The following is a 21,740-nucleotide window of genomic DNA, read 5'->3' as shown; positions in this document are numbered from 1 at the left end:
GTGTAATTAGAAAAAAATACTCATAGAATATCTGTAATATTTGTCTTTTTTTCTTTTCCTTTCTTTTTCCTGGGTTAATAGTCGCCTGTCCCAAACCTCAAAAAAGTAGAAGGAACTTTGTCCTGAAATGTTTACTTTCACTAAGTCTCAAGAGAGTTCTTGTAAAGGTGCTGACGTAGCATGAAGGACACCAGAGTCAGTGAAATTTTTTTCCCTTACAGTATCTCAACTTCACGCAGCCAACCCTATGAGCCCCCAAATAGCTCAATTTAGCGACAGCCGCTAAAGTTTTATCTAGAGAAGTTTTCCCTCTGGGTTTCCCCCTTATTGGAGAAAAACAGGGAGACGCAAAGAATAATTCTCGGACTACACTTCCCAGCGGCCTCCGCTCGGCGCCTAGTCCAACTTCCCTTAACAGGGGTGGTCCCTAGCATCTTGGTCCCGCCCATTCCCGGCACCGTATTTAGAACTACAACTCCTAGCTGTCTCCACGCGCCGGGCCCCCGAAACAAGGTTTCCCAGCAGCCTCCAGGGCGAAGAGCCCCGCCCCTCGGGGGCTGCTCCCCAAACTTGGCCGGCGCCCTCTACCCGCCCCGCCCCCGGCACGTGACACACCCCCACCAACCGGCGCGCGGAGGAGGGCGGCGGGCGGTGGCCGAGGGAGGGGAGGCCGCAGGGGGCGGGCCCTGGAGGGGGCGGAGCGGGGCCCGGGAGCCGAGCAGCCTGGCAACGGCGGTGGCGCCCGGACCCCGAGGTGGGTGCGCGGTCGCGGCTGGCCTGGCTCCGAGCCGGGCGCTGCGGGGACCTGTGGTGGGGGGTGGGGCCGGGAGGAGGAAGTTGGGACTCCCGGGGCCGGCAAGTCCCACGGGGCCTCGCAGCACCCGCGGAGGTGGGCGGGGGGAGGGGGGTTAGCCCGAGTGCCTTCGCTGTCCCGGCCGGCTTGGGCTGAGGCCGGGGAGCAGCAGGCAGGTGCCTCCGGCTTCCCTCGTTCTCCCCGCCCAAGGTCCCGGGCCGGCGGCGGGCGAAGGTAGGGACAGGAATCGGGCCGGGAGGCTGGGGGAGTGGGGGCGTCGCGGCCGCTGCCCGGACTTTCCTTCCCCGTCCCAGGGCGGCGAGCGGGCCGAGCGGCCGCCCTGCCTCCCCGGCGACGCGCCGCGGCTGGTCTTCACCCTGGCCCTCCGGGCGGGGCGGGAGCCTGCCGCATCCCCCGTGGGTCCTGCGGAGGGGCCGTAGCCCGGCAGTGTCCGCGAAGACTCGATCGGCGCTCCTGGACAGTGTTTCTGTGCCATGCACGGGAGGTTTGTCTGCTTTTGCAACAGTTGAGGGAAGATCTGAGGAGGGAACGGTTAGTTCCCTGATACGCAGTCGGAAGTATGCACAGGCACGAGCAAGCGCCCTTTGCCGGGTTGCCTCCCTTAACTGTCTTGCTGCGCTCAGGAAGTGAAAACTAATTTTAGTTTTTGCCTAAGCAAATATGAAATCAGTCTGCTGAAAAACCTATATCACGGGCTTTATAGACGCATGCAAAGTGTGAAGCGAAGTGGATTGAGACTGGTTTTTAAACAGACATAGTAGACCTTCACAAGAATGGAATCATGCCGTATTAGAATTGACTGGGACCTTTAAGTTTATATTGTTTCCCCGTTAGGGAAGCTAAGGCCCAGAGAGGTTAACTAATGTGACAACTTAATGGCAACTTAAAGGCAAAGCTAATATCACAAGTCAGGTTTCTGGGGGCATCTCAGCATCTGTGTAGCCTGGGTAGTTTTTATCACAGCTCAGTTTTGTTCCTTGTGAAGTATCCACCGTAGAGTCTAGAGACCGAGCCAGCGATTTTGTTGTAGTCCAAACCATGTTTGAATTACCCTCAAAACCAGTTTACCAGCCAAATAAGACTCTTGGGCTTGTTCATTTATAGACAGCTTTCCCTTTCATCCAACATATATATTGGGCATGATCACTTGTTCACCAGATTTGACTCTGAATGACTTTTGGCTGTTTCACAAAACCCAATATACCCTTGAGAGATTCCACAGCATGGAGTAGGTTCAAACCAGAGGTCCTGCCACTGTGTAGCAGCTTCCCGAGGTACTTGAAAGTGGAGAGCGTCCGTAGGGGCTTTTAGAGTCTAGTATGGTTATTCAACGATTGGTCTCCTTACCTTAAAATTCTAACTTGTATTTATTAAGTTGTCAGTGGTTTCATTCATTAAACGCAGAATGCCCATGCTGTGCCCGCAGTGTCCTGAGTGCTGGGAAGACGGCAGACGGCACCACTGACAAGGTCCCTGCCTTACAGAGCTTCTGTGTGGGGAAGCGGACAATAAAAAAATAAACAATGATAGATTTTCCGGCGGAGTTGAGCGCTATGAGGAAGAATAGAGCTCTGAAACTCTGACATGACCATGCAGCAGGCCAGCATGATTGAGCGGGGGTTGGGTATCACTTAGCATCGCTAGTGTTAGATGGCCAGCGGCGGCTCCATTAAAGCAAATCGCCAAATCCAAAAGTAAATCTGTCTGAATCCGGGAGATCCTACGGGGTCATCATTTCTCCAGCCATTGCCTCTTGGATGATAAGTTTGTCACAGCCTCATTTTTACTTGCGTTTTCCCCTCCCATGCAAACAGTAAGTGGTTTCAAACACCCAGGGAGGCGCCCTTCAAATCCCTCGCAGTCTCAGTAGCTGCCTCACTCCAGCTACAGAAGGCCCTGCTGACCGAGGTCAGGGTTAGGTGTTGATCCCATGCCAGTGTCTGCTGGCTGCGAGCTACCTGACACAAGGATTTCTCTTCCCGCACATTGGTTTGTACTGGGAACCTATCATGTGAAGGGATCCTCATTCCTTGTGTTGTGTGCTTTGTAAAGAAACTAGTTCAATTTGAAAGTAGCTCTAGAGTCAAGAGGCGCCCAACTTCCCCAGAAGAGTGCCAATGAAATGGCATTAGTGATAACTTACCATAGAGTTTCATCTGCTTAGTACCTTTTCAGTTCTTTCCTTTTCTGTATGTTCAGTGGCTTCAAAGCAAATGTTTTCATTTTTATAGGTTCCGAAAAATCATTAAAGTTACCCAAAAAATACGCCCATATTCTTTGTTCCAAAATGAAAGGAGGATTAACAGAATGTAGTTACTTTAAAAACCACTGAAAGAACATGGGGTTCTTGCTCTTACTGGGGGCTCCAAAATAAGGAGAAAAGCGGAGCCTCTTCAAGGCTTAGGCGACATTTTGAACTGGTGGCCAAGGATTTCAAAAGGCCAGAGTTTTTCTTATTTCCAGAGTTTTTTCAATTTTATCAGAGAATAAGAGGTTGTTTTCATTACTTGCTAGTAATTTCCCTTCCCTGTTTCTGACCTCTTTGAAGTTCTGCTTTCTTTCTTTTCTAGTTTCTCTGTTCATTATTCCTTTTTGGCAGATGGGGGGACAGGGGCTGTCGTTCACCTTCAAGGTGTTTACTCAGGATTTGAATCCTATCTAACTTTGGGCGAGTTCCATACCTCTGTGCCTCAGCTTCCTTGTCTGTAAAATGAAGATACTAACAACAGTACCTTCCTCCCGGGGCTGTTGGCCTGCCTGCGTGGTAAGGCATGTTAGGTGCTTACAGTAGCATCTTACACATAGTAGGCACTCAAGAAATGTTAACTGTTATTGACTTGAGCTACATGGAACTCCTTTCTTTTAAAGAAAAAAAAATGATTCTAACCATGTCCCAGTAAACTTTGGGAAACCCAGTAAAGCATGATTTTCTAGACATTTCCCTGCATTTCATTGTTGACCCGAGCTTTGAGTTTCAGGTGACATTGGCAGCAGCTCACACAGTTCCTGCACGGCTAAGTTCTCTAAAGAGAACTTTCTGTTTGGACTCAGAAATTACTCGAGCCCATATTTTGTTTGTTGCTACAGACAGGAATAGAGCAAGAGAGGCTTTCTTCCAGTTCCTCTCCCTCGAGAGCCAGAGAGGACCAGGAGACCCAGTTGGGGTTAGTCGAGTGAGATCCAGTTGCCATCCTGTAGTCAGAGGATGGTTTCTCATGGTAAATGTTTACAACGGATTTATCCACATGACCACCAGGAGAGTTGCATCCTTTTCTTTTTAAGAATGTAGCAGGCATCTCTTTAGAAAATCGGCATCGTGCACTAGTGCTTTCTATTTCTACCCGGAGGAACAAAGAGTGGTAAAGGAGCCTTGTGTCTGTGGGAGGTGGTAGGAAGCCCCTTCTTAACTCCATGACACTGGACAAGTCATTTCGCCTCGCTGCTGGTGCTTCCTCCATTTGTAAGATAGAGCTAAGACAGCCTGCACCACCAAGCTCCCAGAACTCTTCAGAGAATCCAGTGTGCACCAACGTCCTTTGCAGACTGTACGGCGTTATTATTATTGCATCTGTGGGCGTTATTATTATTGCATCCGTGCGTTATATAAGCCGTCGCTATTTGGAGAACTGGTGTGAGAGGGCAGCATCCTTCCTGTTCTTGGCCCATCTGCCCCCGAGCTGTAGGTGTGGCCTCTCTGACCCCCACCCCCAGCTGCTGTCAGCACTGAAATATGCAAGTGTTTTGTTACCTCTCTCAGACCTGAAGCCATTGGTACACTTTGTGAGCTTCCATTTTGTTTATTCCTAAAATGATAGTACTGTGTAGCCAACAATCCCAGGGCGATAACGAGGCGATCTCTGCACCAGGGAATATTGCCTGCCTTTCCTGTCTCCGAATGGAAGCCTTTCCTTTTTTAAATCAACACTTTACCTTAGCTCCACAATGCAGCTTGAGGCCCTGCCGAGTTCCTCCACTCCTGGGGACGGGATGGGAAGAAATCCAGGGACTTGATTGCTCTCCGGGTCCACAGCACCTTCCCTGTTCGAACAGGATGGGTGCCGAGTGCTCCTTTCTTGTTACTTGAATTTGTTCCTCGGTATCTTGAAATGACTCCATAAGTAGCTTTGAAATTTCATGTATGTTTAGTATTGCTCTTCCTTGACTCTCTTGTGATATGTAACACCTGTGTATTTCAGCAGTAATTTTTTTCATCTTCCAAGCTTGTAATAAAGAGGGCTGAGGTTGAAGACGTTTTTCCTGGGCAGGTGAAACCTAACATGGCCCTGTACACGCAGCGGACATTTAGTGAATGTTCTTTGACTTGAACTGGACAAGGGGGCATAGCTTAGAATTGTTGGGATGTGTTCATTTCAACAAATTCTGTTATCTTTCTGGAGATCAGAGTATGGGATGAGTGTACAAGATGAAAGGGAGCTCATGCTTAGTCTTTCTTTCCATGGTCAGTTAGCAAATGAATAAGAAAGCACTGAGTCCAGTGGGGCGAGAGGTCCCACACGTTGCTTTCCTACCTTTTTCTTCCCAGCTTCTGGACTTTTAGACTATTGTCACCAGTAGTTTGAGTTTAGGTTTGTTTTTTGCTTTGCTTGTTGGTACGTTTGGGGGTGGGAAGGGGTAAGGGAAGTTGAAGGTAATAATTGAAAGTAAAAGTAGAAGTAACTTGTTTGTAACTCATTCAGCTCGTATTCCCTTGCCTACAGACCTCGGGGACACGGTGTTGCCCTTTCCTTACCTTGTGATAATTGTTATATATTGCTGTCTTGTCCTTGGGCATTTTGCGAGGAGCCTCTTCCAACAGAAGGGGCTGCTCCGCCAGGGGGTCCTACTTTCACCTTTACAGGAGCTCTTGAGGTGGAGGTGGGTCATACAGGGGATTCTTAGCGTCAGGTGGTGTGGCTTGAAATGCCCTTGTATGACCCTCAAGTTCCTTTATGGCCCTGGGACGACTTAGGCGGGGACTGAGCTGTCAGGGTTCATTCCAGCAGGCCAGGAATCCGCCCGAACAGTTTTACTGGAAGAGGAAATGTACCTGCGCAGCAGTGAGCAGCTGCGACCTGTCAGTACTAACCGTGCGTCACAGTGAGAAGGAAGATTGCACTCGGTTTCAGTGAGACCCCAGGAGGGTGCTGCCGTTGACACTGGTTGTGTGGCAGGCAGGACAGAAGAACCCCCAATCCAGATTCCATTTTGAGCTTCCTGGTCCTGAGATGTTCTTGCACATGTCGGTGCTCCTGGATCTGTCAGAGACGGTGGGAGTCGCTGCCACTCTCCCAGGTGGAGGACAGTCGGAGCTGGCCCTCACCTCTCTGTAGCCCTTGCTGCGAGACATAATAACTGATTTTTTAAAGTTGAGGCTGAATGTAACCCTGCCACCATTTCCTTTCTTCACTATTATCAACTCTGAAATGATATGATCCTTTCTCCAGAGCTTCCCATCATGTCTGTGCCACAAAACAGTTTTTCCTTGTGGATAAAATTGTTCTGATGCCTCTGCTCCTGGGAGCTTAGGAGAAATGCAGAATCTTAGGCCCCTGTAGACCTACACAACCAGAATCTGCAGGCTAACAAGACCCCCAGGTGATCTGTATGTAAATTAAAGTTTGAGAAAGTTGGTCTAAGTAGCAGTTCGCATCCCGGCTTCCGGATCCTTTGGGACCAGGCTGTTCATTAGAAAAATAATTCAAGCCACATGTGTAATCCCGTTTTCCTAGTAGCCGCATTAAAAAAGACAGATGAAATCAATTTTTATAATATATATTATTCAACCCAGTATGTCCAAAATATTATCATTTCAACATGCAATCAGTATGATAATTAGTGAGACGTTCCCCTCCCCTTATTTGCACTAAGTTGTGGAAATCCAGCAGGTGTTTTACACCTACAGCACGCCTGTTGGGACTAGCCATATTTCAGGCTCCACATACTAGTAGCTCCAAGTGTTGGACAGTATAGCTTTGAGAGATACAGTTTGGCCTTGATTTGTTGATGATGTCATCAGATTTGCTGTCCATGCTCAAAGAGCAGTTAGAGCTTCTGCTGCCTGGGTAGTAACTTGCATTAACGTTCGGTGTAATCGGTGCAGAGCCCTTTGCCCGGTGCTACCGCGTACATCTCATCTGAATCCTCACAACTTTGTTTCAGAGAGTTCTTCTCAGGGTTTCAGCTTGGTAACCTGTAGTGAAAAATCGCCATCGGTAGACGTGTGGAATGCAAGCTTCTTTCTCGGGGGCATCTTCAAAGGACTCAAGGGACGCCTCTCCTCTGGCTCAGGGCGGAAATGGAAGCTTCCTTGCGCGCTGCGGACCTGCAGACCCGTGGTTGGCCACGCTGGCTGCTCATTAGAATCACCTGGGGAGCCTTAACGACCTGCTGCCCCAGCCCCACCCAGACATTCAGATTTATTTGATGGGGTGGGAGGGAAGAGATCAGACATCTGCATTTTAAAGAAGTGCTCTGGGTGATTCTGGCGTGCCGCCCAGCTCGAGAGCAGCTGTCCGCAGCTTTGCTGCGCCGATAACCACCCGGACTTGGGGTTGAAGTGCAGATCCTGACTCAGGGGGACGGGGACGGGCGGAGAGCCCTCCTCCCGCAGGGGACGCGGGTGCTGGAGCCGCGGCCCGAGCTCTGACTCCGAGGAACCTGCGCTCCAGAATCACCTGAGGGCGGTTCCCAAGCTCCAAGTTCCCTGGCAGCTAGCCTGGAGTTTCTGATTCAGGAGGTTTGGGGTGGGGCCCGGGATCTGTACTGAAGAAGGCGCGATGTTTTCCATATTACACCACAAAGTATTATGTTGACTTTAGGGTTTGCGTAGGCGCATTTCTAGTGCACTTTTTTGGGGGGCGGGGTGGTGCAAATGGATGTTGAGTTTTATCAACCCCCGTTTCTGCCTTTATGGAGATTTGTCCCTCACCCTTTAAACCTGTTAATGCGATGGGCTATTTTAAGGGATTTTCTAATATAACTTGGTAGCGTTAACCAGGTTTGCATTGCTGGCATGGACGCGTTTCTTACTGCTGGGTTTGTTTGGTAATATTTTCTCCAGGATCTTTACATCTGTATTTGTGAGTGAGATTGGGCTTTAATTTTACTTTCCTCTACTGTCTTTGTCTAGCTTAGTATCGTTTTGCTAGCCTTATACAGTGAGTGAGAGCATTCCCTTTTTCTGGTCTCTGGAAGATTGTATAAAACTGGAGTTATTCGTTCCTTGAATATTTAGTAGAACTTGCCCCAGAGCCAGCTGTGCCTGGTGCTTTTGGTGTGGGAAGGTTTAAACTACCAGTTAATATCTGCCGGATCTGTACTTACGTCCGTCTTTTCATTCTTAAATCTTCATATTGTTTGTGCCTTCTCTCTTTCTTCTTGATGAGCCTTACCAAAGGTTTGTCTAGTTGTGGTTATGCACTGTGAGGTTTGTCACTATGTAGAAAGGAATGAGCAGTGTTATATTCTCCAGCGTCTTTTTGATTAACTTTAATGAAATGATATGATTTGAAAGTCAGATTTTTATCAAGGTATATTCTGAAAAGCTTTTCTTTCACTCCTGTCTCCTGCCAGCCATGCTGTTTCTTCCAGCCACTCCAATCAATATTATTAGTTTTTAGTTCATTTTTCTGTGTTTCTTCTTTTGCACATTTGAGCTAGTGCGCACGTGCGTGCGCCCCCCCACACTTTCACACTTACTGCATTTCCTTCCTTTTCTTACACCAAAAAAGCATACTACATAACACTATTCAGCCTCTTGCTTTCTTTTTTTTAAAATAAATTTATTTATTTTTGGCTGCATTGGGTGTTCGTTGCTGTGCACGGGCTTTCTCAAGTTGCAGGGAGCGGGGGGCCCCTCTTCGTTGCGTTGCGCAGGCTTCTCATTGCGGTGGCTTCTCTTGTGGAGCACGGGCTCTAGGTGCGCGGACTTCAGTAGCTGTGGCCCGCGGGCTCAGTAGTTGTGGCCCGCAGGCTCTAGGGCGCAGGCTTAGTAGTTACGGCGCATGGGCTTAGTTGCTCCGCGGCACGTGGGATCTTCCCGGACCAGGGCTCGAACCTATGTCTCCTGCATTGGCAGGTGGATTCTTAACCACTGTACCGCTAGGGAAGTCCCAGCCTCTTGCTGTCTTCACTTAAAATATACCCTTGAAATCTTTTTTTTTTTTTTTTTTGCGGTACGCGGGCCTCTCACTGCTGTGGCCTCTCCCGTTGCGGAGCACAGGCTCCGGATGCTCAGGCTCAACAGCCATGGCTCACGGGCCCAGCTGCTCCGCGGCATGTGGGATCCTCCCGGACCGGGGCACGAACCCGTGTCCCCTGCATTGGCAGGCGGACTCTCAACCACTGCGCCACCAGGGAAGCCCCCTTGAAATCTTTTTGTCTTCATTTTCTCTTCTTTCTTTGGATTTATTCTGCTGCTTGGATGTTTCAAAACACAGTATTTTATTATTATTTAGTTCTAATATATTCTGATTTCCATTGTGATTATTTCATTCACAATGGAGTTGTTTAGAAGTTTATTTTTAAATTTACAAAAGTTTTCTAGGTATTTTAAAAACCGATTTCTAAGTTAACTGCATGATGGTCAGAGAATGTGGTCTGAATACTAGTAGTTCTTTGAAGTGATTTGATGGTAGGTTTATATAGATAGTATTTTGTGGTTGGCTTCTTTCATTTAGTGTAAAGCTTTTTATATTCATCCATGTTTTGTCATTCATCATGTATCAGCAGTTGTTGACTTTCTTTTGCTAAGTACTATTCCATAGTTTGGCTGTAACAGTATGTCCATGCACTAGTTGAGGAACATTTGAGTTAATTCCGTTTTTTGGCCATTATGAATAAAGCTGCTATGAACATTTGCTTACAAGTCCTTGTGTGGACTCATATTTTCATTTGTCTTGTGTAAATACTTAGGTGTGGCATTGCCAGGCCATATGCTTTGTGTATGTTTAACTTTACAAGAAACTGTCACGCTATTCTCCAGTGTCTGTGCAGTTTTGCGTTCTCATCCCACTGGCAAAGTGAAGTATGAGAGTTCTGCTTGGGCCACGTTCTCACTAACATTTGTTACTGTCTGTCCCGTTAAATTGTAGCCATTGCAGTGGGTGTGTCATAGTAGTTCATTGTGCGTGTTCCTAATGACTAATGATGGTGAGTATGTCTTGTGCTTGTTGAGCATTTGTATATCTCCTTTGATGAAGTGTCCGCTCAGATCTTTTGCCTGTTTCTTACTGGATTGTCTGTCAGTTCTTTATATATTGATATTTTGGATACAGGCCTTTATTAGATAGGTCATTTGCAAGTACTTTCTCCTGAACTGTGATTTACAGTTTCATTTTCTAAACTGTGCCTTTGAAAGAGCAAAGGTTTTTAATTTTGATGAAGTCCAGTTTATTGGGTTTTTTTTCTCTTATGGTTTATGCTTTTTGTGCTCTAAAAAAACTTTGCCTAAGTTCACAAAGATTCCCCCTGTGTCTCCCTCTAGACTTTTGCAGTTTTAGCTCTTTGTTTAGACCTATTTGGGCAGATAGACCCTAGGGTGGCACCCCTGATTTCTGCCCTCCACCCCCATGTTCATACCCTGTGTAATCCCTTCCCTTGAGTATACAGCTTTCTGAGACCTTGAGCAGAGGATCCCAGTAAGGCATGCCCAGACTCCTGACCCATGACCCACACAAACTGTGAGATAATTAACCTGTGTTGTTTACAGCTATTAAGTTTGTTATACAACAGTATAAAACTAATACTTATGTGCTTCACTTCAAGTTAATTTTGCATATTGTGTGAAGTAAGGGTCAAGATTCACTTATTTCCATATGGACATCAAATTGTTCCAGCATCATTTGTGGAAAAGACTGTCCTTTTCCCATTGAATAACCTTGTTACCTTTGTTGGAAGTCAATTAACCATTGCTAGGACCTCCAAAAGGTGGGCCTAATTCTGCAGTCTGTTCTGTTCCATTGATCTATATGTCTAATCTTATGATGCCAGAACCACACAGTCTTGATTACTGAGGCATTATAGTAAGTTTGGAAATCGGGTAGTGGAAGTACTCCAACTTTGTTCTTTTTTATTCCCCCTCCCCCCCTCAAGACTATTTTGGCTATTCTTGGTTCCATATAAATTTCAGAATCATCATGTCAATTTCTATGACAAAGCCTACTGGGATTTGGTAGAGATTGCATTGAATCTGTGGATCAATATTGACATCATAACAATGTTGAGTGTTCTGATCCTTGAGCATGATATGTTTCTCCATGTATTTAGGTTGTCTTTACTTTTTCTCAGCAGTGTTTTACAGTTTTCAGTGTATGGATCTTGTACACATTTTTGTTAAATGCATCCCTAAATATTTCATTTTTTAAATTATGCAGATGATACTTTTATACTTCAGTGTTCATTTGTCCATTGCTAATGATACAAATACATTTTTTATGTTGATATTGTAGATCATGCTGACTTACTAAATTTATTTACTAGTTCTACTAGTTTTTCTCTAGTATTCTTAGGATTTTTTACACAAGTGACCATGTCTGCAAATACAATTTTAAGTCTTCCTGTCAATATGTTATGTCCTTTATTTCTTTTTCTTGTCTTATTAAAGTTGCTAGGATCTCTAAAATATATCAAATGCAAGCCATAAGACCAACCATCCTTGCCTTATTCCCACACTTGGTGGGAAAGCATTGCATCTTTCACCATTAAGTAGATGTTAGTTATAGGTTTTCCATCGGTTACTTTATCTATTCCTAGTTTGCTGAGATTTTTTTTAAAGAATCAGTATTAGATGTTGAATTATGTTTGTAGAAGCTATGTCTCAGATATAATCTTCAGGAAGATAGTACACCTCATGAATAGCCCTGTTGACTCTACATATCACCACATTCACACTATTATCAACCACCACTACCCAGCTTTTCCTCCATCTGGAGCTTGGGGATATTTTTATTTTTCTGTGGATCAGCGCATACAGTCATCCCTCAGTATCCATGAGGGATTGGTTCCAGGACCCGCTGTGGATGCCAGAACCCATGGATGCTCAAGTGCCATCGTCAGCCCTCTGGATCTCTGGGTTCTGCATCCGTAGATATGGAAGGCCGACTGTATTGCTCCTTCAAAAGCCATGGCAATTCTGTGTCGGAGTCATGTGTCATTGTTATGGTACTGGAATTTCTTCATCTTCTTTCTTTGCCATTCTTTTGACACGGTTTTGGTTCCTCTTCATCTCCTTGCCTTTTTTATTTCTGCCTTTTTTTCTTTGATTATTTCTTCCACATCTATGAAAACTTCCTCCATGCTAATAGTGCCAAGTTCTTGAAGTGTGTGCATGTGTGTGTGTGTCTGTAGCAGGGATGGGTAGCCACTTGTATTTGTGGCTGGAATAATAGGTAACTGCCCCAAGTAGGAAGATAACCGTTGTCCATACTGTGGGTCACTGCAAGTCTCTTTCTGAAACTACAAGGCTTCTAGCGAAGCCAGTCTTTGGAGATTCCCTTTAGACACTCCTTTAACTACTATGGCAAAGTGCCTATTGCCCAGGCTACGAGTCCTGCTGCTGATCTTTGTTAACCCTCAAGGCCAACCTGCTCTTGTAAATTAGGACTAATTAAGAAGTATCAAGCCCAGCATTTTTAACAATTGGGAGATCCTAGGCAACATTCAGAAACCTCACCTGCTCCTTTTTCTTCTAGCCCATGTAGAGAAGGGATGGGTAGCTCCAAATCAAAATTTTCCAGCCCAGTTTTTGGAACTCTTCTTTGGAATTGCCTTCGGAGACCATGACCATGACAACTTTTACAAAATATCCTCAATGGAGTCAAATCTCTGAGTAAAGACTTGGCATTTGCCTTCAGTCCCAAATCATTTTGAGGCCCATCTATTAAATAAAGAGAGTGGGCACTCATGGGAAGCATTGTTTTTTGTTTAAAAATTGAGATATGCATCGCTTCTCGGCCTTTGAGCTAAGATCAAGTGTAAAAATTGAGATATGGTAAAAGTCATGAGATGGTGTCTTATCTAGCTTTAAGCTCTAAAAGCATTTTCAAAAGAATTGGAAGAATACTTTGCATAGTGACAGTGTCCCCGGAATAAGTACACACCATCAAAAGGGACGACTTTGTAGAATAACTCAACTAGCTACATGTGCTCTGATAGACATTTTTAACCCTTATTAAATTTTGTCCTTTTTAATATAATTTGAAAAGACTCTTCCACAATACAAAGTACTACTGCAGTCAAACAAGAAGGAATATACTGGCTCAGGGCCTCACAGACATGGATTTGGAGGGGAAAGTCACTATTTGGTTAATCATATTTAAAATGAAGTCTAGTGTTCTTATTTGTGACCAGATTTTATTACAGAGATGGAATTCCAAAAAAAAATTTTTTTATTCAGCTGTATAAGCAGGAGGCATAACGTTTTCATTTTTTAATTTGATCATCAATTAGAGAATTTAGAGCAACAGACATCTGTTAGTGGGTATAGTGGGTAAGAGAACCAGACTGCCTGGGTTTGAATTCCAGTTTCGAAAGTTCTTGGTGGACATGTTTAACCTTCCTGTTCTCAGGGTTGTGTGTTTTCATATGAAGGAGTATTAGTAGTTGCCTTATGAGGTTGTTGGCAGTATTGAAGGAGTTCATCTGTGCTTAGAACAATGCCTAGCACGTAGCAGAAAATCAGTAAATGGAAGCCAATTTGCTTTAATTGTCTATTTAACTTACACCTGTTCGTTGTCTTTATTGCTGTTTAACTTGTCTTATATTTATTCAGCTCCCCAACTCCGTTGCTAGCTCCTTGAAGACCTATCTCAGTTTTTTTTTTTAGAATTTCTCACCATGCTCCAGAGTAGTTGCCTAGTACGCATTTGTTGACTGATATTTGACCTCTTTGGAAACAGGATTAAATAATTGTATATGTCGAGTAAGGAGTATCTCAGAAATGATTAGCCTGGTGTCATTTCATTATTTCTTCTAAGAAGCTATATTAATATTTCCGTGCTGGTTAACTTAATAGGTGTTCAGTGAATGTTTATATATGGATTGACAAGCTAAATTGTTCTGGTAACCGTATGTCGACCTTTTTGTAGATTGTTAATTTCTGAAGCTAACCTCTTGCTTGCTCTGCTTTGGATTGTGTCCTCATAGAAGATATGCTGGTAGGCTTAGCCCCCTGTAACTCAGAATGTCATCTTATTTGGAAATGGGGTCACTGCAGATATAACTAGTTGAGGTCATACTGGAGTAGGGTGGATCCTTAATCCAGTATGGCTGGTGTCCTTATAAGAAAGGAGAACACCATGTGAAGAGACAGAGACACACAGGGACAGCACCATGTGACCACAGAGGCAGAGATTTGGAGTGATGCAGCTGCAAGCCGAGGAATGCCAGCAACCAGCAGAAGCTAGGGGGAGGCAAGGAAGGCTCCTACCCGGGAGCCTTCACAGGAGCATGGCCCTGCCAACGTCCTGATTGCAAACTTGTAGCCTCCAGAACTGTGAGGGAAGAAATTTCTGTTGTAAGCCATCCAGTGTGTGGTACTTTGTTTCAGCAGCCCCAAGAAACTCAGACTCCCATCCATTATCTTGCCCTTTTCCCCTTTGCTGCTTGAATTAGAGTGTTGACAACCCTGCAATTTCATTTCCTCTCAAATGGTTGATTTGCCTCCATTTTCTCCCATTATCCATCTTTCCCATATATTTTGAAATTTAAAAAAAAAGTTTCCTGCAAGGTCAGACAAAGGTGTTGGAAAACCTGGCACACAAATGCCGTCGCAGTTCTGACACGTGTGCCAGAAGCTGTTCGGAACGTAATAGCGGTGTCTGCAGCCCGTTCACGTGGCCGCTGAGGAGAGCATGGCAAGCAGCGTGTGGAACGGTGGACCGCTCTGCAGCAGGGAAGAGGAGCAGGGCCCGGCGCCCCACGTCCACATCCGTGGCTCTTACAGCAGTGCCGTGTGAGAAGAGCAAGGGCCCGCAGAATGTGTAACCATTCCTCCTACGTATAAAAGTTCAAAACCACGCACACTCAACGTATTATTTGGGGATATATCCATATGTAGAAAATGATACAGGTATGCGAGGGAGTCATCAACACAAAGATCAGCCCTAGGGAGGGAGGTTGGAGCACCTTTAATGCCCAGGGGCTGTCTCCAAGATCACGCAGGTTTCTGAGGGTGGAAGTGTATTCACTGCCTCATCAGCTGAGGGCCCAGGCTGCTCCTCACGGCATCGCAGTGGGAACCAGCCCCTGGCCTTAGGAAGCTCTGATCTAACAGAGAGACATAAAATGTCAATGGCTAGGTAAGTGCAGTACAGCATGAGAAGTGAAATGTTAGAAATTTCTACAACATACAGAGAAATGAAGCATGTGCGTTGTATGTGCGCGTGTGTACACGGGCAGAAGCCTCCTCTGTCTTGAAGCTCCTGCTTCTCCTCCCAGTGAACGTGCCTGGAGGAATTGGGCTGAATGGCAGGTGCTCATCTCCAACCTTCTCTCCTCTCTTTGTTTTTCTAGAAACTGCGCATCTGCTCTTCAGTTTCTTTCCAATCCTTCCCCCCGCAGTGCTAATTCCAGTTGGAGGTTTCAGCGTTAGTAATGCCCAGTCTGGGAAGGTCTGTGGGAAGTTCGATGTTCTGAACCAGCGCCTTCCTCACTATTATAGCTGTGGCTCTTAGGTGTTTACTCTTACCTTCAACAATTACCTTTTTTTTTTTTTTTTTTTTTGCGGTATGCGGGCCTCTCACTGTTGTGGCCTCTCTCGTTGCGGAGCACAGGCTCCGGACGCGCAGGCTCAGCGGCCATGGCTCACGGGCCCAGCCGCTCTGCGGCACGTGGGATCTTCCCGGACCGGGGCACGAACTCATGTCCCCTGCATCGGCAGGCGGACTCTCAACCACTGCGCCACCAGGGAAGCCCAACAATTACCATTTTAACTTCTGTGTAAGAAGGTACTTTTCACTTATAAATTGAAAATACGCTTTTGGGGAATAGTTTCTGCCCGGGGAAAATAGTTCTGTCATGGAGCAGATCAGCTGGGCTCATGAGTTTGGGAATTGGCAGGTGGATGGGGAACTTGATCTTGTTCCTATTTTAAAACTTTGTTTACTGGCAGGTATTTGGTGGTTACAAAATCCATTGGTGAATTTAATGATCTAAGTGTATATAAAATTGCTAGGTAGCCTTTTTACATTAAAAAAAGTTAACCTGCTGGTAGGTGGCTTTTCTAATAGTTGCTTTAGCATACCAATTTTAAGTTACGAAGCATTTCTAAAGTTACCCTGTTCCATGGCCACAGCGCATGCCGCTGGAGCCAATCAGCTGTCTTGAAGACGTGCCATTTGTCATGAGGGGACCAAGGACTAGGCTGAGTGGATCAGCTCAAATCCATCACTAACCACTGGAAAAAATGATTCAAAATGCATTCTTCACTGAATCTGAATTATAGTGTTTTTAGCCAAAAGGTCTTGACAACATTTAAAGAAGTGGACGTAAGTGTATTGTGATCTTTAAAGTGAATAGTAAATATCAAAATGATACAAAGAGTGAGTTTCTAAATGAAATACTGTTTAAGATTTTATAATTTCCAAACAAGAGTCATCAAAACAATGTCCCTTGAGCCCTGAGATTTGATTTGGCTGAGTTAAATCAAGAGGCTCTAACAGGGCTTCCCTGGTGGCGCAGTGGTTGAGAGTCCGCCTGCCGATGCAGGGGACACGGGTTCGTGCCCCGGTCCGGGAAGATCCCACACGCCACGGAGCGGCTGGGCCCGTGAGCCATGGCCGCTGAGCCTGCGCGTCCGGAGCCTGTGCTCTGCAACGGGAGAGGCCACAACAGTGAGAGGCCCGCATACCGCCAAAAAAAAAAAGGGGGGGGGCTCTAACACATGTGTTGGAGGTATCTTTTTGGACAATAAGCCGCTTACATTGACAGGGGGTACTCTTTTGGAATAACTACAGTTAGATCTACTCTGAGACCTCTAGTGTATTTCGATATCCTTGAGTCACAATAGAAGGCAAAGAGGCAAGATCTCCGTGTTAGGGATCCCATGGAAAGTTTCCCTGGGCTAGGAGTCGAGTGTTGTCTTTTTTTTTTTTTTTTTTTTAATGGAAGTAGGCATGCTTTGAGAATAACCTGCTTTAAGGCTGTCTAGAGCTTTGCCAAGATTAGGTGGATTATCTCAGAAAATGTGTGCAGAGTGGTTAGGCAGTGTTAGATATTGTATATTTTATGGAAAATCCGGCCTAGTGTGTCAGCGCCACTTTGAGGAATGACTTCAAAGCGTCTCTTGTAAGAGGAAGGGACCTGGTATTTGAGTGCCTCTGTTTTGCCCTCTGCCATGCCAGCATTTTACACGTTACTTATCACCGCCCCATGAAGTAGGTAGTATCATGCCCACTTCACAGACAGAGAACTGCAGTCTGTCCAAGGTCGAATGACTATTATTAACCAAGTGACAAAATTGGGATTTGAAAGCCAAACTGGTCCGAATACAGATTCCCTTCCTCTTTTCAACTGTGTCACACGATTTTGCAGCTGGTCATAGTGCGATTTTACAAGGTATAAGCTACGAATGGTGGGGTTAATGGCTTATATATTAGTTTAAAAGTCTGTCATACAGAGTGAAGTAAGTCAGAAAGAGAAGAACAAATACCATAAGCTAACACATATATGTGGAATCTAAAAAAAAAGGTTCTGAAGAATCTAGGGGCAGGAAAGGAATAAAGATGCAGATGTAGAGAATGGACTTGAGGAGACAGGGAGGGGCAAGGGTCAGCTGGGACGAAGTGAGAGTGGCATGGACTTATATATACTACCAAATGTAAAATAGCTAGCTAGTGGGAAGCAGCCGCATAGCACAGGGAGATCAGCTCGGTGCTTTGTGACCACCTAGAGGGGTGGGAGGGAGACGCAAGAGGGAGGGGTTATAGGGATATATGTATACATATAGCTGATTCACTTTGTTATACAGCAGAAACTAACACAACAATGTAAAGCAATTATACTCCAATAAAGATGTTAAAAAAAGTGCACATAGACTGCTGGTAGAAGTATTAATAAAACAATATAAAAGATTTTAAAATAGGACATGACTATTATTTACTTTGGCTGAAGAAATTTCACTTGGAAATAACTTTATTTTGATAGTTTAAGGCAGAGGGTGGCAGCCCGTTTTTGTAAATAAAATCGTTCTGGAATACAGCCACACCCCTGTATTTCCCTATTGCCTGTAGCTGTCACAAAGCCTAAAATAGTTACTCTCTGGCCCTTCACAGAAAAAGTTTGCAACCCTTGTTCAAAGAAAAATGTATGAAGATGAAATAAACTCCTACTTTTGCAGTTCATTGTTTGTCTTCATGTGGGATGAGCAAGTATAGAGGTTGAATTGATCGTCCCTGGTCTCTGAATGGCTGGGGCATGAACATCTCTCTTTGGTGCAGGGTGGTTTGGTTGAGCGCATCTTAACACATCTTTTTCATTTCTTGCCTCCGAGGTGGCCTACAGTCAGAGCAACTTTTTTTTTTTTAACATCTTTATTGGAGTATAATTGCTTTGCAATGGTGTGTTAGTTTCTGCTTTATAGCAAAGTGAATCTGTTATACATATACATATGTTCCCATATCTCTTCCCTCTTCAATCTCCCTGCCTCCCACCCTCCCTATCCCACCCCTCCAGGCGGTCACAAAGCACCTAGCTGATCTCCCTGAGCTATGCGGCTGCTTCCCACTAGCTATCTATTTTACGTTTGGTAGTGTATATATGTCCATGCCACTCTCTCACTTTGTCACAGCTTACCCTTCCCCCTCCCCATGTCCTCAAGTCCATTCTCTAGTAGGTCTGTGTCTTTATTCCCATCTTACCCCTAGGTTCTTCATGACCTTTTTTTTTCCCCTTAGATTCCATATATATGTGTTAGCATATGGTATTTGTCTTTCTCTTTCTGACTTACTTCACTCTGTATGACAGACTCTAGGTCCATCCACCTCACTACAAATAACTCAATTTCGTTTCTTTTTATGGCTGAGTAATATTCCATTGTATATATGCGCAACATCTTCTTTATCCATTCATCCAATGATGGACACTTAGGTTGCTTCCATCTCCATGCTATTGTAAATAGAGCTGCAATGAACATTTTGGTACATGACTCTTTTGGAATTATGGTTTTCTCGGAGTATATGCCCAGTAGTGGGATTGCTGGGTCGTATGGTAGTTCTATTTGTAGTTTTTTAACGAACCTCCATACTGTTTTCCATAGGTGCTGTATCAATTTACATTCCCACCAGCAGTGCAAGAGTGTTCCCTTTTCTCCACACCCTCTCCAGCATTTATTGTTTCTAGATTTTTTGATGATGGCCATTCTGACAGGTGTGAGATGATATCTCATTGTAGTTTTGATTTGCATTTCTCTAATGATTAATGATGTTGAGCATTCTTTCATGTGTTTGTTGGCAATCTGTATATCTTCTTTGGAGAAATGTCTATTTAGGTCTTCTGCCCATTTTTGGATTGGGTTGTTTGTTTTTTTGATATTGAGCTGCATGAGCTGCTTGTAACTTTTGGAGATTAATCCTTTGTCAGTTGCTTCATTTGCAAATAGTTTCTCCCATTCTGAGGGTTGTCTTTTGGTCTTGTTTATGGTTTCCTTTGCTGTGCAAAAGCTTTGAAGTTTCATTAGGTCCCATTTGTTTATTTTTGTTTTTATTTCCATTTCTCTAGGAGGTGGGTCAAAAAGGATCTTGCTGTGATTTATGTCATAGAGTGTTCTGCCTATGTCTTCCTCTAAGAGTTTGATAGTGTCTGGCCTTACGTTTAGATCTTTAATCCATTTTGAGCTTATTTTTGTGTATGGTGTTAGGGAGTGTTCTAATCTCATACTTTTACATGTACCTGTCCAGTTTTCCCAGCACCACTTATTGAAGAGGCTGTCCTTTCTCCACTGTATATCCTTGCCTCCTTTATCAAAGATAAGGTGACCAGATGTGTGTGGGTTTATCTCTGGACTTTCTATCCTGTTCCATTGATCTATATTTCTGTTTTTGTGCCAGTACCATACTGTCCTGATTACTGTAGCTTTGTAGTATAGTCTGAAGTCAGGGAGCCTGATTCCTCCAGCTCCATTTTTCGTTCTCAAGATTGTTTTGGCTATTCGGGGTCTTTTGTGTTTCCATACAAATTGTGAAATTTTTTGTTCTAGTTCTGTGAAAACTGCCAGTGGTAGTTTGATAGGGATTGCATTGAATCTGTAGATTGCTTTGGGTAGTAGAGTCATTTTCCCAATGTTGATTCTTCCAATCCAAGAACATGGTATATCTCTCCATCTATTAGCATCATCTTTAATTTCTTTCATCAGTGTCTTATGATTTTCTGCATACAGGTCTTTTGTCTCCTTAGGTAGGTTTATTCCTAGATATTTTATTCTTTTTGTTGCAGTGGTAAATGGGAGTGTTTTCTTAATTTCATTTTCAGATTTTTCATCATTAGTGTATAGGAATGCCAGAGATTTCTGAGCATTAATTTTGTATCCTGCTACTTTACCAAATTCATTGATTAGCTCTAGTAGTTTTCTGGTAGCGTCTTTAGGATTCTCTATGTATAGTATCATGTCATCTGCAAACAGTGACAGCTTTACTTTTTTTTTTCTGACTTGGATTCCTTTTATTGCAAAAGTCAGCACAAGTTAGTCTTGTAGATCCCGTGTTTCTGGGCATTCAGGTGCAGAACAGAACTCTCTTTGCCAGTGGTTCTCACTGGGGGCGATACTCCCCCTAGAGGCCAAATTGGAAATGGGGGGTGTTTTTGTTTTTAGTATAATTTGTATTGAAAAATACGTTATTATAAATCACTGTCCTTTTATTATATTTCTCCTTCATCCTGGAGCACAGGCATTATATTGCTGATTTTTAAAATTGTGGTTGGTTTGATAATATCCTTGACTTTCATTGCAGGCTAGCCAAAGGGGCTTTGCACAACTTTGTTTTATAATAAGGGGAGCATTGGGTCTGGGAGTACTGAGCAGCTCTGCCCTGAGTATTTCACATTTTTTTCAAAACAGACTTCCAAGTAAAGAAAGCTCCCTTCGAAAGACCTGGAATTCTGGATTCAGAGGCTGCTTGTGCAGGACTTCTTGCTCGCTGGCAGCCTTTCGAAGTCGGTTTGCAGACTGGGTAGGTTCCCACAGCTCTCAAGGGAGCCTCCAGAGAGAGATCACCCGTAAGCTTCATTTAAACAGCAACACAGAGTAAGAAAGCACAGCGAGTAAAATCCAAAGAGGAAGGCCTGTGTGCCTTTCCTCACTGTTTGTACACGGAAAGTGTGGGAAAACCCCTAATCAAGGGCCATCGATTGCAAATCGGTGACCATGGCCACTGAGCTCCCCTTGGAGTTTAGATTTTGCTTGCAAAGGCCCAATGAGGTGGATGTCAAATTTATTTTCTAATTCTACTGCTTTTAGATGTTTCCGGTAAGGGTAAAAATGGTCCTTATTTATTTGAGAGTGTTTATAGTTACGTCTGCCGCAGGTGTTTTGTGAAATCCTATTTTTCATATGCAACGGAGAGGGGAGCGGTTTCTTAGTCTGGAAGAAGGGCGTGGGGGAAGAGGTCTTTGTACCTTAATTTGAAATATCTATTCCATTGTAAAGTCTGTAGTGCAGGATGGTAGTTCTTTTTGGTGCAAGTTCCTTATGGTGCTTCAAGGCGCCAGAAGTTAATGCCATTCTGCTGTGCGGAGCTATGGTGCCTTGAGCATCTTGATTAGCCAAGGATTGGTTTTACCCTTTTTTTAAGCTTGCATAAATTTCTGACTTAAGTGAAATATCGGGCAAACAACAGTTAAGTTTTTTGGCTGAGTCTTTATTAAAGCCCAGTTCATTCATTCATTTAATGGATATCTATTAAGTACCAACTGGGTGCCAGGCACTGTACCAGGT

General features: G+C 44.5%; 1 protein-coding gene across 3 annotated transcripts in view; it reads left to right on the top strand.

Moving 5' to 3' along the window:
- The first annotated feature begins 701 nt into the window (after nucleotides 1-701).
- Nucleotides 702-21,740, top strand: part of MTM1 (myotubularin 1) — a 95,590-nt gene continuing 74,551 nt past the window's right edge. Inside the window, exons 1-2 of one of the 3 annotated variants that reach the window (XM_060002724.1) lie at nucleotides 702-754; nucleotides 20,865-20,976. The gene's annotated coding sequence lies outside the window, so the exon portion shown is untranslated. Of the gene's footprint in view, nucleotides 755-6,818; nucleotides 7,551-20,864; nucleotides 20,977-21,740 lie in introns of those variants that run through there. The other 2 variants (XM_060002720.1, XM_060002722.1) reach the window with 2 other exon arrangements.

The sequence above is a fragment of the Delphinus delphis genome, chromosome X, assembly GCF_949987515.2.
Source record: "Delphinus delphis chromosome X, mDelDel1.2, whole genome shotgun sequence".
Classification (NCBI taxonomy): domain Eukaryota; kingdom Metazoa; phylum Chordata; class Mammalia; order Artiodactyla; family Delphinidae; genus Delphinus; species Delphinus delphis.
Note: the sequence above shows the minus strand (reverse complement) of the source record. Positions and strands in the feature narration are given on the sequence as shown.